At 38.5% G+C, this 20,854-nt stretch overlaps 1 long non-coding RNA gene and 1 other non-coding gene across 2 annotated transcripts; one reads left to right on the top strand and one right to left on the bottom strand.

The window, feature by feature from the left end:
* Positions 1-3,963: 3,963 nt before the first annotated feature.
* Positions 3,964-4,069, bottom strand: LOC120110341. The gene has a single exon (XR_005511284.1). It is a non-coding gene; the product is annotated as a small nucleolar RNA R71 (small nucleolar RNA).
* Positions 4,070-10,265: 6,196 nt separating this feature from the next.
* On the top strand, positions 10,266-19,864 carry LOC103708024. The gene is made up of 3 exons (XR_604237.3): positions 10,266-10,313; positions 10,408-10,634; positions 19,563-19,864. It is a non-coding gene; the product is annotated as an uncharacterized LOC103708024 (long non-coding RNA).
* The last annotated feature ends 990 nt before the right edge of the window (positions 19,865-20,854 follow it).

Below are 20,854 nucleotides of genomic sequence, written 5' to 3'. Positions count from 1 at the left end.
AGTGCAGCTGATTGGGTGGCCTCCTATGCGGCTTATCACTCAAGCGAGTTTGTTTGGGTGGACCAAGTTCTGTCTTCCTTGCAGTCTCTTTTACATTCTGAATCTTTGGGTGACACTCACACCCGTTGTATGTGAGTCGCCGATATACCAAAAAAAAATGAAGTAAATGAAAAAGCTTTAACAAAGTGGAGCAATATATATATAGAGAGAGATATGAAGATGGCATCATGGAATTAGGCATCTTGATGCTATACAACATGAGCTATTTTTGATGTGTTTGTTCCTCCATACCATGCATATTTATCCATGCTTGTGCCTCTCAAACTGGGCTCGGGTATGTCATTGGCCTGACCCGAGCCCTGCCCAAATCCGAGTTTGAATAAGATCCAAAATGGAGCCGGAATTTTGTCTCGAATCAATTTATTTTTGTATATTGTTATATAGAGAAGATAATAAGAAAGTAAATAATAAATTAAAATAAGTTTAGCTGAGAATAATATATTATGAGTCATTTACTTGTATTATTGATAAGTGCTTAATAATTTATAATTTAGTTACCTTTCCATAGCACTTATCAATATTTTTAAACTGATAAATACATATTTTACCATGAAATTGAACAAACATTGAAGTAAGTTTAAAATATGGTAATTATTCTCTTAAACTAGATTCTGAACTTGTCTCTCTCTTAATTGCAATCTTTCATGAAAACTATAGAAAAAAAAATATATAAGGAGATTGTGTTGACCCGGCTAAGGTTATAATTAAATGGGCTTTGGTCTTGATTAGATTAAAAGTTATAATTGTATAGAAAAATATTTGATTAACCCTCTTATTAAGTCACGGTCCTGCTTTTAGCCTTGTTGAGTCCAGTCTGAAGCAGTTTAGCAAAAATTAAATTTAAACGACATTGGGCTCAAGAGTAAGTTCAAACAAATCAACGATCATGACCTACCTCAAACCCAAAGTCAATTCCCAACCAATTCATTACCTGCCTTCATATAAAATTGATAAATTTAAAACAAGAAAAAAAAAATAATGAGAAGAATCACTGAAAACATTGTTCATATGAACAGTATCCCGTGAAAACACTGTTCATATGAACAGTGTTACAAAAAAAATATATGATAACAAATGAGTTCACTGTTTATCTTCTTCCCCCCCTCCCCCGCAGTGCATCACGGCCGAGATTCCCGTCGATTCTCCCGTTCCAGCCACGAGATGGCGTCGCCTAAGAAATCCTCCATGCGGTGCGGCCAACCTCCCGTTCCTCCGCCTGCGCCTCCGCCTCCGCCTCCGCACAGCAGCCATTCGGAGCGATCAGCACCACCGCATCAGCCGCGTGCCCACCGTGCCCGTGCGGTCGACTCTTCCCAGCAGCGGAGATCCAGCCCCTTCGCCATCACAGCCCGCGTCTTCTCCTCCGAGATCAACGATCCACTCCTAGCAGTCAAAATCCCAGCATCTCCGCCTCTTCCTCCGCCGGTGACGCAGCCCGCAGCCGAGATCTAGCTCCGCCATCAACCGCGTGCGTTCCGAGCCGCATCAAGAGCCCAGCCTTCTTTCCGTGATCCCAGCTTCCACCACGGCCGAGATCGGCTCCTTCCATGGATCACTCTTCAATGACCTCCTCCCGCACCAACCGAGCCGTGCGTTGGATCAACAATCAGACCGTGAATCCCCAGCTCCTCTCCGTGATCCCAGCCTCCTCCGCGTCCGGGCATCCCGTGATCTCACATCCGCATCTCCAGCGCGCTCTCAGTGGATCCATCAAGGGGGAGAATGGGTATAAAGAGGGTGGCCATCGGCTTGGAAAGGGGGGGAGCTCGGTTGAGGAAAAACAGGGGAGACCCTGTTTCGGTGAAGAGAAGAAGAGAGCCGAACCAGAGAAAAGAAATAAAAAAAAGGAGAGAGAAGGGGGGGAAAGAGAATATTTTGTGGCATTTTGGGAAGAATGAGAGGGGAAGACTTTCATTTGAAGATGGAAGGACATCCGGCCACCATGCTCGGCTAAACGTCTAGTCTAGGGCTGGATGAAGCACTAGCAATGTATCAGGGGCATTGTAGTTCTTATTTTTTTTTATTATTTTGGAGCTTGTTTAAATTCTTATTTTCAATGAAATATTTCTTTATGATATTTAAATTTCGAGCATGCTAGTTACTAATCATGTTTGCTAAAGTAGTCTAAGATGATCCATGCCTAGGAAGATGAAGTGTGCTGCATCCTAGATTAGCATACTTAGGTAGACACTTCATGCTACACCGAAGATGGATCTTCCTAACACTCTTTATGCTTTTATTTTAAAAGGCTTGTAGCCAAAATTGCATGCCTCTCCAAAAGACAAAAATTAAGAACACAATCCTTGATGCAATGCTATGTGGTAGATTCCAAACCCTAGATCTATTTACTCTGATAAATTCCAATCCGTACTTATAGTTTAATTTAGTTAAATCAAATTAACAAATCCTTCTTTTTGATTTATTTTTAAAAGAAAAATAACTTATTCTTCAATCCCTGTGGACCGACACCCGTATTCACTATCCTACAGGATACGTGCTATTGCGTGGTTTATTTTTGAAATTGAAATAACCGATCAATTTTTGGCGCCGTTGCCGGGGATTGCTAGCATAGTTATTTTTCTTACTAAAAAAAATTTTTTTTTTTAAAAAAAAATTAATTAAAAAATTTTTCTTAAAAAAAAAAATTTCTATTATTGTTACTTTTCTTATCTTCTTTTTCTCCCTTACTAATTTTTATTTTTTTATATATTATTTGATCAGGAATCGAGGAAAAAAATCTGGGATGATCAAAAGGAGAACTGTCGGAAAAGAAATGCTGTAGAGGTTTGCAAAAAAAAAAAAAAATTAAATTGCTGGGGAAATTCACTTTGGTAACCTCTAAACTTTTCTTATTTAAATTAATTATTGGCTTGAAATTTTGTGGTGATTGTTTGATTTTAATTATAGCAAAATTGTGAATGCATGCCTGATACACATACACAAATCAATCTGCACATAGTAAGGGCAATCACCCCAACAAGATAAGAGCCGGATTTCATCACCGGACTCTTGCCCAGCTTAGGTGAACTCAATCTCACATAGTGTCACTTTAATTAAAATCAATTAGACATTGGCTCCAAGGGACATTCGAGCTCAATAGGACGAAGATCACCGAAAGTTGCACCAATTTCGCTCTGTGGCTTAGTTGATGTCTAGGCAAGCTTTGTCCCTATAAGGGAGACAGTTCATCTGTTCGAGGCAAGTGGGTTTTAAGTGGGACCTTTGCGAACGCATCGTGACCCCTCCACTTACCTGGGAGCTTACCTGGTCAACTCGGTTCATTAGACCGGATTGGAGGCTTAGGTGCCCTCTTCAAACAAGTTAGGAGCTGTCTAGTGATTTTAGGTCAAAGACTAGGATTGATATGCTTTTCTCTTTTATTGCATGCTTGATTGATCGAGTACTAGTGTATGCACGGTAGTCGTTCTAGAGTACAAAACCTATTACCTTTCGACCCTGAAATAGAACGAACCCTTAGGAACATTCGAGCTAAGATCAAAACATTAGGATCATCCCCACCTCTTAAGATGGCTGAAGAACAACCCAAACTCCTGAGGGAATACTTTACTCCCACTATTTACACTTCCCCATCTTGCATTCGATTACCTGAGGTAGCAGCTGTACAATATGAAATAAAGTCTAGTATGATCCAAATGCTTCCATCTTTTTATGGGCTCATCAATGAAGATCCATATAAACACCTAGATGAATTCCTTGAGATTTGCACCACTGTCAAGATTCAAAACTTCACTGATGATGCTTTAAAACTTAGATTATTCCCCTTCTCCCTTAAAGATAGAGCTAAGCAATGGCTGAATTCTTTAGAGGCCAATTCGATTCATTCCTGGGGTCAAATGCAACAAGAATTTCTTAAAAAATACTTTCCCATAGGAAGAACGAACCAGTTTAGACGTGCCATTACAAGCTTCTCCCAAACCGAGGGAGAAGAATTTCATGAAACTTGGGAGAGATTTAGGGACCTAATCCGTAAATGCCCTCATCATCAAATACCTAAGTGGCAACTAGTGCAAAATTTTTATGACGGATTGACAGAACGAAACCGTCAGATGATCGATGCTGCATGCGGGGGGACTTTCATGCTTCGAAATGAGCATGAAGCATGGCAACTATTTGAAAATCTTAATGAAAACTCCCTCCACCATGCTTCATGTTCTCGTCAAGCATCCCCGAATTTTCAAAGAAAAGGAGCCATTTGTGAAATAAGTCATTCTATGGACCTGTCTAGCAAGGTAGATGCATTGTCCCATAAGATTGACCAACTGATGATAGGTGGGCATTACATGAACTCTTCCCAAGCACAAGTGTGTACTATTTATTCTAGCCCATCCCACCCTATTCATGAGTGCCCCTCAGCACCCCAATATCCCGAACTCGTGCAAGAACACATCAATGCTGCTCAAACACAGCCCAGACCGGGTAATGACCCATTTTCCAATACATATAACCCGGGATGGCGAAATCATCCAAACTTTTCTTGGAAGCAGCAAGCTTCGAACACAGCCCAACCCTATTCCCAAAATTTTCAAAATTCTCAGAATTTTCAAACCCAACAAAATATTCATCCCTACCGTCCCTCAACTCAATTTCAACACATTCTTCCTCCACCCCAAAGAAACACAGCCTTTGAGGAGAAAGTGTTGAACGCCCTTCAAGGTTTGGAAACCATTACACAATTAGTGCACTCTCATACGCAATCAATCGCCAAGCTAGAATCCCAAATGGGTCAACTAGCTAATGCACTAAACAAGCGAGAGGAAGGAAAGCTTCCAAGCCAACCACTAAGTAATCCTAGGGGACAATACATGGCTCAGGAAAATCAACTAAATGCAATTCATCATGAACAAGCCAATGTTTTGACTACCCTAAGGAGTGGACGTGTAGTAGACAATAAGATTGGGGAGGACAATAATAAGGAAGATGAAGAAGAGGATAGAAATGTGTCAAATGAAAAACCTTCTTCTTCTTCAGCTAATCCACCTTCTGCCAAAACTCACACCCCAAAGGCTCCATTTCCTGAAGCTCTTAATTCACCCTCTCCCTTTGGCAAAAAAGAAACTTCACTAGAGGAAATAATGGAGGTTTTCAAACAAGTGAAAATCAACCTTCCGCTTCTTGATGCTATTAGACAAGTTCCCTCCTATGCCAAATTTCTCAAAGACCTTTGTACACAAAAGCGAAAATCTAGGGCACATGTGCCTAAAAAGGTCTTCCTAACTGAGCAAGTGAGTTCTATTCTCCAACACAACACCCCTCCAAAATTCAAAGATCCTGGTGCTCCCACCATCTCCTGTGTCTTAGGAAATAATTTCATTGATCGAGCACTCTTAGATCTAGGGGCAAGTGTCAACCTTCTACCTTATTCAGTTTATGAGAAACTTGGTTTAGGTGAGTTAAAACCAACCTCGGTATCCCTTCAATTGGCTGATTGATCTGTAAAAACACCACGTGGGATAATTGAAGATGTTCTTGTCAAGGTAGACAAATTCTATTTTCCAGTAGATTTCATTGTCCTTGATATGGAACATGAGCCTAATCCTAAGAAACAAATCCCCGTGATCCTTGGGCGGCCCTTTTTAGCAACAGCCAATGCATGCATCAATTGTAGAACAGGGGTAATGAACATATCATTTGGGAATATGAAGGTAAAATTAAATGTGTTCAATGCGGCCGACCAACCCGCAAGAAAAATTGAGTGTTTTATGATAGACAAAATAGATGACCTCATAGAAGGAGATGCAAAAACTATCTCACTATGTCTGGCTGAAGACAATAAACTTAACGCTTGTTGGGAGGCAACCCAATTCTCTTAGATTATTTCTTAACATTAAGGATAATGTTAGGTTTAGGTTTGGGGGTATTCATCTTGATTTTCATTCCAAAAAAAAAAATAAAAATAAAAATAAAAATGAAAAAATAAAAAAAATAAAAAATAAAAAAATAATAATAAAAAAATCATTTTTTTAAAAAAAATAAAAAAAGTTGTTAAAAAAAAGTTTTTGTTAAAAAAAATCCTAATTTATATACATTTATGCGAGAATGATAAACACACAAGGTATATAAAATCTAAAAAGCCCAATGACTAGTGGGAAGTAATACAAATTTAAGTTCTTTTTATTAAGTCTCTCTTAGGGAGTTGTAAGCTAATTAATACTTTGGAATTTCACTACACACTGGCCGACTCTTCTAAGGTCTAGGCTCGACATTATGTTGAGAGTATAGTAGCAACCTTGGACCCTGATGAATCATACTTATCTAATTCAAAAAAAAAAAAAACATCAATAAAAATGGATTTAGTCAGGAACATCGAAAAGGGCTACCTATTGTCAAAGATCAAGTGGGCTTGTGATGAGGACTCCGAGCATAAGTCCGTAGGAGAGTCTTGATGCCTGACACCTTATGCCAACTGGTGTGAGAGTTGTCGACTGATTGCTCGTTACACGGAGAAATCACCACAAGAGTAAAAGTGCACAATTTATATATCTTTCTTTAAAAAAAAAAGAAAAAAAAATGTTGTATTGACCGAAAAGACAATAGTGTGAAAGCCGTCGTTGTAAAAATTCGAGTAAACTGGAATATTACAGATAAAGCCCGTGAGGTACTAAAGTAAACATCCACAACTCTCGAAATCCTGCAGATAAGATGATTTTGAATCAGTGAGTAGGTCTTTTCGACCAATCCTTGGAAACTACTAGTATTAACAATATTTTGGAGATCCGAACCCTTAGCTTGTGTACGGTCCAGATTTCACCGAGCACTCCAGTATAAATAAGTCTTACAACTCCCTAAACGGAAACTTAATGACTTTAACTTAGATTGCATACTACTCTAGAATTTGGGCTGACTTAGTAAATAAAACCGTGTGTGCTTTGAAATTCTTATCATTTATGTATCTTAAATTAGATTTTAATTAAAAAAAAGTTTTTTTTTCTAGCTAGTATGCACTTGGAATTTGAAGTTTCATCAATCAAATAAAAAAAAAAAAAAAAAACAACAACAACAACAAATTAATCATAACAATAAATGATATTGAAGTTTGTGGGTATCTTCACTGGAAACCCTCACGAGACTATAACTCGTCCACTAGGGTAACCTAGGGGTTTAAAGCCTTGTTGCATATGGTAAATGCAATCGCGATGCCTGCGAAAGTGAGTTAGAGCTTTTCTTTAATTTTATTTTGCTCGAGGACTAGCAAAACATAGGTTTGAGGGTGTGATAAGTGCTTAATAATTTATAATTTAGTTACCTTTCCATAGCACTTATCAATATTTTTAAACTGATAAATACATATTTTACCATGAAATTGAACAAACATTGAAGTAAGTTTAAAATATGGTAATTATTCTCTTAAACTAGATTCTGAACTTGTCTCTCTCTTAATTGCAATCTTTCATAAAAACTATAGAAAAAAAAACATATAAGGAGATTGTGTTGACCCGGCTAAGGTTATAATTAAATGGGCTTTGGTCTTGATTAGATTAAAAGTTATAATTGTATAGGAAAATATTTGATTAATCCTCTTATTAAGTCACGGTCCTGCTTTTAGCCTTGTTGAGTCCAGTCTGAAGCAGTTTAGCAAAAATTAAATTTAAACGACATTGGGCTCAAGAGTAAGTTCAAACAAATCAACGATCATGACCTACCTCAAACCCAAAGTCAATTCCCAACCAATTCATTACCTGCCTTCATATAAAATTGATAAATTTAAAACAAGAAAAAAAAAATAATGAGAAGAATCACTGAAAACACTGTTCATATGAACAGTATCCCGTGAAAACACTGTTCATATGAACAGTGTTACAAAAAAAATATATGATAACAAATGAGTTCACTGTTTATCTTCTTCCCCCCCTCCCCCGCAGTGCATCACGGCCGAGATTCCCGTCGATTCTCCCATTCCAGCCACGAGATGGCGTCGCCTAAGAAATCCTCCATGCGGTGCGGCCAACCTCCCGTTCCTCCGCCTGCGCCTCCGCCTCCGCCTCCGCACAGCAGCCATTTGGAGCGATCAGCACCACCGCAATCAGCCGCGTGCCCACCGTGCCCGTGCGATCGACTCTTCCCAGCAGCGGAGATCCAGCCCCTTCGCCATCACAGCCCGCGTCTTCTCCTCCGAGATCAACGATCCACTCCTAGCAGTCAAAATCCCAGCATCTCCGCCTCTTCCTCCGCTTGTGACGCAGCCCGCAGCCGAGATCTAGCTCCGCCATCAACCGCGTGCGTTCCGAGCCGCATCAAGAGCCCAGCCTTCTTTCTGTGATCCCAGCTTCCACCACGGCCGAGATCGGCTCCTTCCATGGATCACTCTTCAATGACCTCCTCCCGCACCAACCGAGCCGTGCGTTGGATCAACAATCAGACCGTGAATCCCCAGCTCCTCTCCGTGATCCCAGCCTCCTCCGCGTCCGGGCATCCCGTGATCTCACATCCGCATCTCCAGCGCGCTCTCAGTGGATCCATCAAGGGGGAGAATGGGTATAAAGAGGGTGGCCATCGGCTTGGAAAGGGGGGAGCTCGGTTGAGGAAAAACAGGGGAGACCCTGTTTCGGTGAAGAGAAGAAGAGAGCCGAACCAGAGAAAAGAAATAAAAAAAAGGAGAGAGAAGGGGGGGGAAAGAGAATATTTTGTGGCATTTTGGGAAGAATGAGAGGGGAAGACTTTCATTTGAAGATGGAAGGACATCCGGCCACCATGCTCGGCTAAACGTCTAGTCTAGGGCTGGATGAAGCCCTAGCAATGTATCAGGGGCATTGTAGTTCTTATTTTTTTTTATTATTTTGGAGCTTGTTTAAATTCTTATTTTCAATGAAATATTTCTTTATGATATTTAAATTTCGAGCATGCTAGTTACTAATCATGTTTGCTAAAGTAGTCTAAGATGATCCATGCCTAGAAAGATGAAGTGTGCTGCATCCTAGATTAACATACTTAGGTAGACACTTCATGCTACACCGAAGATGGATCTTCCTAATACTCTTTATGCTTTTATTTTAAAAGGCTTGTAGCCAAAATTGCATGCCTCTCCAAAAGACAAAAATTAAGAACACAATCCTTGATGCAATGCTATGTGGTGGATTCCAAACCCTAGATCTATTTACTCTGATAAATTCCAATCCGTACTTATAGTTTAATTTAGTTAAATCAAGTTAGCAAATCCTTCTTTTTGATTTATTTTTAAAAGAAAAATAACTTATTCTTCAATCCCTGTGGACCGACACCCGTATTCACTATCCTACAAGATACGTGCTATTGCGTGGTTTATTTTTGAAATTGAAATAACCGATCAATTATAGAAGAAAACCTAATTTTTAATTAGCTTATTTACTTGTAAAGCAATATTATGAAATATTAAACTTCAATCGGGTTTGAGTCGGGTTTGGGCCAGAATTATCCAAAAATTTTCAGGCCTAAGCGTGGCTCGAAGCCGGAAAAAAAATAGTTCGAATTTGGATAGGGCATGCTCCAGCCCGAATCACGTCTAGCCCTAAGCTGAATGCATGTAGAGCTTATAGGATTGAGTATTAAAAATATCAAATTTTAAATAATTTCCACCCGAAGTCCAACTTAAAAAAAAAGAGAGTTTAGATTCAAGGCCTCACCGTGATCAGCTCTAAATGCATAGAACATGAAGTGGTCCCTAACAGGGGCATTTGGAGAAAGAAAAATAGTTATAGTATAAAAGAACCAATAATACTCGAGATCGCAAAATTAACATATTGGCTCTTTAAAGCCGGTAATCATAAAATTTAGAAGACCATTTATGCATATTCTAAAAATAAAATCTGGAACCTTGTATAGCTAAATAGTTCCTTTCTATGGCATATCAATGAAAAACAATCTAACCATACAAGAAAAATATCCTAATACAAATATAAATTTATTGCGATACGCACAAGAAAATATATATTTTGGAAGTTTCTTTAATTTAGAAAAATTGAATATATATGTATATATATTATATAATTATTTGCTTTTTAAAATTTATAAATATTATATAAAATTAAATAGAGTTATAAATAAAATTATATTTTTAAATAAAAATTGGATGGTTGTTTATTTATATTTATATCCATTAAAATAGATATAGATATAAATATTAAAATGAATTGGAAACTCAAATTTTTATCCCCATCGTACCAGTCACGCGCTTTGCACGCGCGTACAAATACAATTACGACGCTATCACTATCAGCCCCGTGGGCTCCAAACAGACTCCGCAGCTTCGATCGCAGTAGGTTGCCTTCCCCCTTCCGCTCTTTCAAACCCTAACTCCCAAAATTTTGAAAGCAACCAGAGGTCACAAGGTTTTCGTCACCTTTTGTCCCGCAGGAGGCGAGATAAGGAAGGAGGAGGCGAGTTGAGGGGAGATGGGCGGCGGCGGTGTAGATCACCACCATGGTGGCGCGCATGGCGCGGAGGACTTCCGGACCAAGGTGTGGAGCATGACCGGCGGGCCCTACTGCCGCCCCAAACACTGGAAACGGAACACCGCCATCGCCATGTTCGGCATCTTCCTTGTTTGCATCCCCATCGCCATGAAGTCCGCCGAGCTCGAGGTTCTTCCCCCTTCTTCTTCTCCTACGTTTTTTTTTAATTTCTTGATCTAGGGCATCATCCGTGAATAAATCCGATTTACTGGCATTGTTCATGATCTTTCCCTCTCTAAGATGGGATTATTTGGGGCATTTCTTGTTAAAGTTTTTATCTTTTGATTGGACTATAGCCTGGGGGGTAGCAATCTGATAAAAAAAGACCCTTTTTTTCCATTCAAGGATATTTAATTGTCTAAAAACATTACCTGACTATGTTACTGGGTTGGACATTTCTGGTTCTATTCAAACTCGAATAACGTAATGAAGTTCTTCCAGCACCCCCACCACGCCACCAAAAGTTGGCATTTTAGTGTGTTGTCATGTTAAATCTCGGTTCTGATAAATGGAGAGGGTTCGTCTAGGGTACCCGTTGAAGCTTATAACTTGTGGCCGGTCAAGACACCGGCTCAAGTGTGGGGATATTGAAACACCTGACAAGACTAATCATGTATGATTCTTCAATATTCAAGAGCTGATTTTCCTGTTACATTTGACAGTAAACCTTATCTTATTGTTATTAGCCTTCTGTGCGATGAGTTTGGGTATGAGAAATAATCTAGACAACTTTCATGAACATGAGGGTAAAGAGTTATGATGCCAAAGATTGGGAAAATATCTTATTGAAAAAGAAAGAAAAAAGAATGGGACAATGAGTCCTACATAATGAATATAAATTAGACAGATAAATTTAAGATGTCAAGTTGGGAACTGGCATTCAGACTTTCTTGTATTCTGACAGATCATCCAATACAGAAGACAGGAATGCTTTGTTGGTGGAGATCTATATATCTAGTTTTTAAGAAATAGGAAATATTTTTTTTTTATAATTTGTACACTTAATTCTGCTTGTTTGGTTAGACAAACATGGAGTCATTGAAATATTATTAATTTTGCTTCAAACCCTGTTGACTTTATCGTAGGGAGGTTTTAGGGATGAATGGATTAGCAAACTTAAGGTGAAGTGTATACAAATTTAATAAAAAAATATTGTCTCGACTTTTAACTTTTTACCCTTTATCCTACCATATGTTAACAGGAAAAGAGAAACAAAAATGACAAAGCCAGTCCCAAACAAATGGTCTTATATGGAGAGGACCTCTAAGTCTAGAAGGTGTGATAAAATGGTTAGAAAGATCGCCTACAAATTATACTAACATTTCCGACTTATGCCGGCAATTAACTGGGGGCAGTCTGGGTATTTGAGAAAAAAATTATAAGAAACATTTTTTAATAATTTTTGGCAACTTGCAGAATATGTATCTAATTTCTAAGATATTCTGAACTTCTTATTTTTATTTTGCAGAATATATCTTATCCTTGAGATATTTCAAAATTACCTTTAAATTTTTGTTTGAATCATGACTTTGATTATGCTAGCAATATAAGCAAACATCGTTTGATGCAAGGTTCGCCGTACCGGTACCGATAGGCATACCGGTCGCCTACTAGACCGGTATGGTTCCGGTTCGTACCGGTTTAAATCGGTACCGAACCGAAACACTCTTCTCCACCGGAGCCGGGGAAGAAGAAGAGAACGAGAGAGCGAGCGGAGGAGGGAAGGAGGAGAGGAGAGGCCGCCCGCGGAGGGCCGCGGGGGGCCGGGAGGGCGGCGGAGCCCGTGGGGGGGCGGGGGGGCCTGCAGGGGCGCGGCGGAGGCCGTGGATGCGGCCACGGAAGAAAAATTAGAAATTTTTAAGTGAAGTCGGCAAATCGGTTGCCGACTTCACTTAAAAACCCCCAAATTAAAATTTTTTGTCTAAATAAGTTTCCTTCCTCATGGTTATATGCTAGATTAACATTCTTAATTGGCATTTCTTTTTCTAATGAGGTGTTTTGAAGCCTTCTTTGTATGCATCCCCATAGAGTTGTTAAGATTCTTTTCCTGAAGCATAGCCTAAAGAATCTTTCTTGTAGTGACCCCTCCTTTGTTAAACTCCATGGCACCCGCATCTCTGTCTTGATACCGATGTCCTTAGCGGCCCTCGATACCTGAGGTTCGGAAACTTGAGGCATATCAGCTGAGGGGATGGTTTTTCCTCCCCCGAAACCCCCCCCCCCCCAACCCTCCTTAGGTTATGGAACGTTACCCCCTTGCCCCCTGGGGGGGGGGGGGGGGGGGTGATGTTCGTGCAATCCGAAATCTGGGGACGCGGCCTCGGCCTCCGCCGGGCCCTCGCGGGCTCTTCCGCCCCCCTGCTGGCTCCGCTGCCCCCCCTCGGCCTCTGCTGGCCTCTCGCGGCCCTCCGCGGGCGGCGAAGGCCTCTCCTCCCCCCCTTTCTTTTCTGCTTTCTCTCTCTCCTCTTCGTCTTCTCCGGCTCTGACTGGGTTCGGCTCGTACCGATTTCCATGGCTCCGGCCTACCAGTTACACACCGGATTGTATTACAAATGCCTGTTCCACTGGTACCTTACTATTTTCAATATATCTCCACATTTTGTAAATTCTTTAGTGAACAAGCTAGCTAGCTTCATAATTAAATCTTTTCCCAATCTCTAACAACAACAAAAAAACCCATCTTTTAACATGCTGAAACTGGAGCATCACTTATTTGAAAGAGATTAGCAATGCAGGTAACTAGATGCCAATTAATCTTATTATTTATCCATATAGCTTTTTCAATTTGTATTTAGACTTGAAATTCGAAACTGTCAACCTATCTTTGTATGTGGGAAGGGCTTGAACTTTCTAAGGTGTCCTTACACTGGTTAACACCATCCTTCTCGAATAAGACCTTCACAAGTATAGTCAGTGATTTATGCAACTGTTTGAATGTTTAATATATAGGCGGACTAAGTAGAATTATCTTTCTAGACCATCTAATTATGTATATATGAGTTTAAGACATGCTTCAAGGTTTTAAGTTCTAGTGGGATGGGGTAAGTCCCAACCGTCCTATCTCGTTCTTGCAAGAAAACGAGATTGGGACAAGGTCGGAACTTCGAAACTCATGCACGTGGGGAGAGAAGAAGAAAGAGGAAAGAAAGTTAAAGAAAAGGAAAAAGTAAAAGGAAATAAGAAGAAGAAAAGGAAGGAAAGAAAGAAAGTGATGAGAAAAAGAAAGAAAGGAAGGGATGAGAAAAAGAAAGAAAGGAAAGAGAAAAAAGAAGAAAAAGGAAATAATAAATAAAGGAAGGGATAAAAAATTAAAAAAAATGAAAGGAATAAAAGGAAGGTAGAAGGAAAAGAAAGAAAGAAAGGAAGGTAGAAGGAGAAAAAAGAAAGGAAGAAAAAAAAGGAAGAAAAAGAATGAAAGAAAGAAAGGAACGAAGAAGGGGAGAGAGATGAAGGATATCCACCGGGATGCATGACTGGGACCGTTGTCGGGATGGTGCCGGATATTTTGTTCCATGGAGAAATAATGACACACCCATCCCACGGGATTTAAAATTTTGACATGCTTGATGTCTAATAGTCATCGATCCAAGTTAATTGACCTTCTCAGAAACCTTTCAGGTTAGTAAGAATATTAAAGTTCCGCAAGAAACCACCTGTCGTGCTGCCACCCCCAACTAAAAAAGAAAAAACTATAGTTTTGCTTATCTACCTTTATTTGGTGGCCATATTCGTTTTAATATTGGCGAACACCATTAAGCATCTAATATTTGTCTTGGGTTGTAAACATCTTAATATGTCATTAAAATTTTATCCATAATTTTTGGATAATTATATTTGATTGTCAACAACTAAATAACCAACTATTAGAACAAAGCAAAATAAATATTCTGGAAGGGTCTTGCACCTTAAGATATTTAGCCACTTTGTTCCAAACATTCATCTTTATCAATGGCTCTCTCATTGAAAGCTACTATATACAATGATTTAGTATATTTTCTTCTTAATGGTGTTAAGCCCCAGCTTACTTTATAATTTGTCCCATATCCCATTGCCCTTATGAATTGCTCAATTTCTTACTATCACTATTGTGTTTAGTCTTTGGCCTACAGATTTCCATAGTATAGTCGTGTATTTATTTTCTTTTTCTCACATAACTTAGAGGCCTCACCACATCCCTAATATGTGGCCCGATATCATGAAAGGCATTATTATTGTTTTATCATAATACAGTCCTTATGATATTGTCCAGCCATTTGCTAGTTCAGCGTGACATTAAGCAGGCTTTGCCCTAGCCATATGCGTAGAGTATTCTTGCACGAAAAACAACTGTTTTGGCACTTCCATCACCATTTTACCTCACGATGCACCCAAAAGCACAAGGAGTATCTCATTTGCTTTAGGGCCCATTCTTTGGTGGGTAAATATCATGGGAAAGTTGGTTAACTTTTCCATTAACCAACCCATGTTCTCATGCTTCTCTAGCTAAGTAGTTTTCCATGGGTAGCATTTATCCATAAAATGGGTGAAAGTTTTACCCACCTAGGAGGTGGGTAAGTCATTTTGCCATCAGTCATTTTTCTATAAAATGGATACATCTTAACAAGTTAGCCAGGAAAGTAGTAATGTGAAAGAACATGGGTAACAGATTCCGAGGCTATTTTTCAATGCATAAAAGAATATGGGTGAATTATTTTTTTGTCTAAAATATTTATCTAGGAAAATAGTCTCGGGTAAGTTTTTACCCTCCAAAGAACGGGCTCTTAAAGTGAAATGTATAGTCGCTGAGTGTACGGCCTATCATTAGCAATTGAATTTAAACATAAATAGATAGTCTATCTTATGACTTCAGTACGCGCACAAATCAGCATTCCCATCTCTTTTGCATCTTCTCTTGATCCATGATTGACCTGGTGGACCAACTTTGGTTGCTCTTGATCTCAATAAAACTGGTTCAATCATTGGATGTTGCAAGTAAAATGAGTTAGACATTGGCATTGTTGACTTAACTACTCTATAGATGCTTCATGGTTGACAAAATCCTAGATATGATCCTAAAGGTTCTTTATGAAATTGATGATTTTATGTGCATTATTGAACATCAATAGTCTCTAAGGAGCTTTTTGTTATTGCCCTATCAACTCATAACCATAGCCATTACCATCTAGCCTTATCCCAACTATTTGGGTTTAGCCTTAAGGATTCTGATTCATCAAAATTCCTATTTAGGGCCACCATTGATGTTATTTCAAGGTTGTCACAGGTGATCAGCAAGATTGTCTCGCCTAAGAGCTTGGGCAACCCTATCGCCTAAGTGCTAAGCATTTTCCAGGTACTAGGCATGAAAATTATGTAGACACCTAAGCTGGTGCCTAGATGGGTGCCTGGTCACCTATAGGCCCTTTTCCTATAGGATGAAAGTATATTCATGATATTATTGATCACTTTGTTTACTATGTAGCAAGGTGGAGCATATTTAATGAGCATTGGAGTGTATGTATCAAAATATGTATCAAAGTACTTTAAAGATTGTTTCATTTCTTGATTCTAGACATTTATACTTGGTGTTCCCTCATCCATCTAATGACAATCCCCCATCTATTTGTCCTCTCTTAGCTATTTTTGGTGTCAACATGTTCTTGAAGATTTTGGTTGATGTTAAATCACGTTATGAATAGCTTAAGTAGTTAACAAACAAGCTTTTACCAATATGACGTGTGCTTCCTATGAACTAAATATACGCATTTGTCATAACTTGAAAATTAATGAATTTTTGGGCATCTTTTTGTCTCCAGGCGCTTGCCTAGTGTATTGACAACCTTGATTTCAACCTTTTGGATATCTTTGCCCCCAACAACTTAACACTTGTGTTACCTCAAGTTTTGCATCCTTTTCTCATATCCTTCAATATGAATTGAAGTATCCCTTCTTATTGAGGCCCCCTCAAATCTTTGTTCTACATGCTCGTACCATTTCAACCGATCCTTTACTACTTTGTAATTTGTGTAATGCTTATAATTCCTGTATTCTCAATTCTCACTCTTTCCTTGCTGATTTTAGTACAAATCCATCTTGACATTTTCATTTTTGCAGCACTTGTTTTCTTGGCCCCTTTTTATTGCGAACATTTGAGCCATACAACATTGGGGCCTTATCATCATTTATTTTTTAACTAAATTGCAATTTCATGTACTTTATGTTTGTTTCTTGAGTTTTTAAGTCCTTATTATTTAAATGTTTCTTTCGTAAATCCAATTTATCATTTAACCTTGTTCTTTTCTCATCAATCAATATTATGCCATCTGCAAACAACATATATCATGATACAATTTCCTTAATATTATCTGTGTGGTCTTTTATAATTAGTGTAAAAGGATACAAATTAGTGCTCATTCTTGACGCAAGCATAATGTGACTGGAAATACGCTAGACGATCCTCAAACATACATGTCCTCAATGATTTTAATGTGTCTTGTATGTATATCCTTTTTAAAGACCATCAAGTAAACTTTCTTGGTACCATATCATAAGCTTTCTCCAAGTCAGTAAAGACCGCACATAAATATTTTTCTTTGCTACATATCTTTCTGTCAATTGCCTATTTATTGTTGACCTTGCTATTATAAATCCAAATGGTTTCTTTAAGATCATCATGATCTCTCTTAATCTTTGCTCAATTACCCTTTACAATAACTTTATAAGTTTGATTCTCTGACATTTAGAGCAATTCTGTGCATCAATGTTATTCTTATAGATTGATATTGCAGTACTTCTCCAATCATCGATTATCCTATTGGTTTCCAAAACCGCATTAGATGTTAGTAAGCTAACCTAATGTAGCACATGATTTTCCAAACTGCATTAGGCAAATCATCTAGATCTAATGCCTCACCCTTTTGCATTCTTTTCAAATCTATCTGCACTTCAACTTCATGAGTTGTACTAATAGAACCTAGATAACCCCCTAATTTTACCTTTTCAATACAAATTTTTTTAGTGGAATCCTAATTTAATAAATTTTAAAAATAAATATCCTGATTGTTCTTTAATTTCATCGTCTTTCACCAAATTTCTTTTATCCTCGCTCCTAATGCATTGATTAATATATTTAGATAATTCACTTATTTTAGTTATTTTATGAATTTCATTCTTATCTTCTCTTGAAGCCAATTTATGGTATAACTTATTATACCCTGCATATTTAGTCTTACTAACCATTTTTCTCTATCTACCCTCTTAATGCAATTGGCTACTGATCTTGCAATCTATGCAGTTCAGTGGATCAACCCATTTAGAATATGTCTCTTGTTGAGTCCAGGCTGAAACTGTCCCATCTGATGATTCATATACACTTAAGGGGCCTGGTTTCATCTGTGGGACATGCCATTCTTTTGCCATCTGATCTGTGTTAGCCTTTAGCTCCTTGGTCATGTTGGGATATCTTACCCACTCATGTTAGAAGCATCTTGTTAGCTTAAATAAGAAATTTATTTGTCCCAAAATAATTAAAATAAGTTGATAAAATAATGCCTCCATGCACATCATGCATCCCAAAGAACTAATTGGAATTACTATGCACTGCTATTAGTAGTGCATCAGGCTAGTAATTTGGAGTAAAGCATGCCAGTATTTTTACTGATGCACTTTCGGAGGACTGCCCAATGAGGATCGAGGAAAGCAAAATAGTGGCAACATCTATGTTCTTGCAACCTGAGAGATCATTTGGTTAGAGTGCTCAGCCAAGTTTAGACTCTATGTTTGGCTGTTCTGGAGGTTCCGTATAAATTCTTTCTCCCTTCTTTAAAATATTATTTTAAGACAAAAGGGGTGTGAACTTTGTTATGGAAGATTTCAATCTGTGCTTGTTGTTTCATCAAAATTCAGGGCTACCTGAACGCATTGTTGTATTTTTGGCACTTAAAGATTTGAGATGCGCATGCATAATACATTGTAAAGCAACTGTTTTGAGGATGTCTTAGGAGTGACATGCCAATGTCTGAGACGATTCAGGATTTGTTTCTACTTAGTTATCCTTAATTAAAAACTTATAAGGAAAACAAAATTTTGCTAACATTGGGGAAGCTACAGCAGCTGCAGCTAGCATGCATGAAAAGCTTTTAGCAATTAATAACTTAAGAAGAGATGACATAACACTGCTCTTTTTTAATGCGGAGATGTAATGCTTCTGTAGGTTTGCTCCTTTTTTTCGGTTCATATAAATATATAAGCTACCCTGTTGACATTGTTGATGTCAAAATGTCTGTCCAGTGGAAGCTACCCTTTTCTGTTTGGCGAGGGAGGTGTTGGGCGGGTGGCTGGATACAGTTGCTTTTGGATCAATCCCTTTTACTAAAAATAATAAACAAGGTACACAATAGTGGAAACTGCTAAAGAAATCCCACCAAAAAAGGGACCAGTATTACAAAAATTAAACAGGACCTGCAGGGGAAATATGCAAGACATCCTGGATAAATATTTGTCAAGATCTTCTGAATAGCAACTAGGCATGATTTAATTAATTTGTCTTCACATGCTTCCACCAATCTTCATGTGCATACAACCATACAACCTTGGCCCGCTCGTTATCATAAGTTTCACATGCATTCTGCTGTTTCCCATTCTGTCACCACAGTGTGAGGAATCTAAATTAATGAATTTAATCAAAATCCAAAGAAATCCTATGTGATGCTTGGGAGCGTGATAATGGGTTTCCTGACAACTACAGCTTTAGGTTTTGTTAGGCGCTATGGTATTTGACATATGTGGGAATATCTTGCTGCTGAAATTAGTTCTTTTGGTAGGAGACTTTTCTTTCCCTCCTTTCCCAAAAAGCCATCTTAAGGGTAAAATTTGTTTGTTTGCAGAGATGTTAAATGGATCCAAGATCGTGCTATTTCCTTTTGTGCAAAAAGTCTTTACATCTCACTTTATTTAAAACCTATGTTTCCATTCCACATCTTGTTAATATTCTTCAATCATTTGTTACTCTACTGGCTGTCAGTTCTAGAACTTTCAGTTTTTGTGATGTACTAAGCTCTCGGGTTTCCCTTTTACTTGCAGCAACGGCCTCACCATCCAGTTCGTCCCATACCTTCACAGCTTTGGTGCAAAAACTTTGGTAATAAAGAGTATTGATTTGTTAGTCTGGTGAAACTTCCATGGTTGGGATGCTATCCCTTTTTGTGTGATCGTTGTATTATGTGCAATTCGGCACCTAATGCTGGAATAAGGATGCAGCTAATACATAATGTGTTTATTTGTGCTTGTTTTGAACATTTGGTGCCGGTGGTAGTAGTTACAGAACGAATAAGAAAGTTGTGCTTCTTTTGCATGGCAATAAATTAAAGGGAGTTCATGCTTCATTTATTTGTGCTGAAAAATTGTTGCTGGAGTTGGTTCATTCATTGGAGATTGCAAATGTGCGAAAAGTCTCTACATCATGCATGTATTATGTGTTTAGAATATCTTTTTAAAGCTTCGTGTTTTCCTCTAGATTGCAACGTCTTCCATGATTTATTATAGTTCTTTCTGTGGCCAGTTTCAAGGGAGTAACATCCTGTAGTTAACAAAGTCTTTCATGATTTAGGATGGTTTTTGTGGCCAGTTTTCAGGGAGCTAAATCTAACAGAACTTGGATTGGTTCTTTTCACAATCATGTATAATGCAAGATTGCTGTTTTTGTTCTATTCTCTTAGAGCATCACATCTTTTAAGATTTAGAGTTAAATGAAAATTCAGTTACCTGCAATATTTGTAGATCAGCAGCGGTGAGCATGCGATTGGATCATGTCGTGCATAACATTGCCAAGAATAGACCACGTTGATTAGATCCAAAGGTCAAGCCTCCTTCTAACATGACCTAGAATTTTTATGCAAAAAACAGAAACGATGGTGCAAGTAATGATGCAACCACGAGCAGTTTTAGAATATTCATGATGAAGAGGATTGCTAACTACTCGATTTGAAAAGAGGTAAAAGGACCTCAGCTGGAAAGGTAGGAAATCCGAGATCTTTTGGATGTGCGAGAGGAGTTCTGTCAAGACAACGAAAACATCGGTTTAATTAAAGTACCAGAATCGAAAAAAATCCTTTTTTTCAGTTTATTTATACTGGTTTTAATCTGATTATAAGCAGATCAGATTCATTTAGCCTGACCTGCATTTAGGGAGGCTCTACCCCTTGCCTGCAATGAATGGGAGCTTCTATAAACTCTGAATGTATCACATTTTCGTATGATGTAATGTTGTGGGATACTCAACCACAGCATGGTTGCATCCAGTGCTGATCCTGTCCGCGTTGATAACAATACTTGCGGCATGGAAGAAATATTAAGGGAGAGTAGCCCCGACACCT

Source organism: Phoenix dactylifera, chromosome 3 (assembly GCF_009389715.1).
Source record: "Phoenix dactylifera cultivar Barhee BC4 chromosome 3, palm_55x_up_171113_PBpolish2nd_filt_p, whole genome shotgun sequence".
NCBI classification, from domain to species: Eukaryota; Viridiplantae; Streptophyta; class Magnoliopsida; order Arecales; family Arecaceae; genus Phoenix; species Phoenix dactylifera.
Note: the sequence above shows the minus strand (reverse complement) of the source record. Positions and strands in the feature narration are given on the sequence as shown.